Below are 1,780 nucleotides of genomic sequence, written 5' to 3'. Positions count from 1 at the left end.
GGGGGGGTGTGGGGGTTTTTAAACTGGGAAATGTGTATTTATGGTAATTATGATTATAATCAACAATCACTTCTATCTTGAAATATAACTTTTTGTTTGGGTGATTGGTGTATTATGTTATAATCTCTGCCAGGGGAGAGTTAATGAGAAAAGTGTTAGACGAGTAAACGACGGAACATCTAAAGATTATTTTAAAAAGTGTATTTATAATGTCGAGAGTATGGAACAAAAAAAAAGTATCTTATAACGATTCAAACTATTTGTGGAGAAACGTAGAGAAATTAGGCGCTCTTAAGTATAATGGAATCAAAGAATTCAACATTTTCCCAACTTTTTGGCAATTTTCATCAATCTTCTTTTTTTATCTCAGCATCTTTTGTCCATTAAAAAACACATTTCTGAGTAGTTTTACTGAAAGAAAAGTTGATCGAAGGCACAATAAATATGAATTTGCTGTTTCTAAGAACTCACAAGCTTTAGAAGTCAACTAACTTTATAGGGTCTATTTTTTGTTCACTTATTTTCCCCCGCCACAAGACGACTCCCACTTTCCTCAGTTGCAAATATCTCGACTTCTATTCCAGGTAGATGGGTAATTTTTTTTCAAAAGCAAGACAAATGGACAGGCTTTAGGATGATACATTGATGCCAATAACTCCATATGCCCAAAAACTGACGAGCGCCTGATTCCACTGTGTCTCGACACATCTTCCATATCTGATAGACATGTGATATATAGGTCGTATTTTGTGTTGAATGTAATGACTGATTGTACAAGTTTAACGTCCACATTGAGTACATTTTGGTCATTTGAGTTTCTCCTTCACGTGGCGTCAATACAACGTAATTGTGGCCCACGGAGATATATATGTGTACAAGGTCAAAACACGACCTGAACTGGTTAGGGGATTGGGGGAGGAGGTTCGGTTTTCAAATTATATTTATTTTGTATTTTTTGTGGTGTTTCTTTTTACTTGAAAAGGTCGTAGTTACGGCAAAATTGAAAAGAGGGGGGGGGGGAATAGGGGGAAGGGGGAAGGGGCTCTTTGGGCTTTTAAGTGTCCCGAAGAGCGGCATTTGTTCGACATGTTACTTTTCTTCCATACCCTACATTTAAAGATTTAAAAACGTCTAGGAAAATCCACACTTTATGGCTTACTTATGGTTGGAAAGTTTCTTTGAAGAAGTCAAAACTGTAGGAGTATGTGTGTGGTATAGCGTTTGGGCGCTTTCTGGAGACGAGAGTTCGACTTCCATCATGTCCAGAAAAGTTTTAGTTTTATAGAATTTTCATTGAGTGTCTCCATTTGCCTACTGAAACGTTGCATCCTTACTTTCTTTCCTTTCTTTAATTTATCTCCTTTCTTTTCCTTATCTCCTTCCTTTTACTTTCTTTCAATTCTTGTACTTATACCTCTTCTTTTATCCTTCTTTCCTTTCTTTCTTTTTACTCTCTTTACTTCGTTTTACTTTTCTCCGTCCTTTTACCTTACTGTCCTTCCTTTTTGTTCATTCTCTGCGGTAATGAGCCTTTCACGAAGCACGTATCATAATATTGAATTTCGTTTTTAAAAAAAAATCAATTGGTATAAATCAAGTCTGCCCACCCCCTCCCCCTCAGGTTAATCTGACTTGTTTTCTTTTGAAATATTTCAGTTGCCAGATTCTGATCTTTGTCACACACACAACACACATGCACACTAGCACACATACACACACACACACACTAACACACACACACACACACACACACACACACACACACAACACACATGCACAC

This window comes from Aplysia californica, unplaced genomic scaffold (genome assembly GCF_000002075.1).
Source record: "Aplysia californica isolate F4 #8 unplaced genomic scaffold, AplCal3.0 scaffold00947, whole genome shotgun sequence".
Taxonomy (NCBI): domain Eukaryota; kingdom Metazoa; phylum Mollusca; class Gastropoda; order Aplysiida; family Aplysiidae; genus Aplysia; species Aplysia californica.
Note: the sequence above shows the minus strand (reverse complement) of the source record.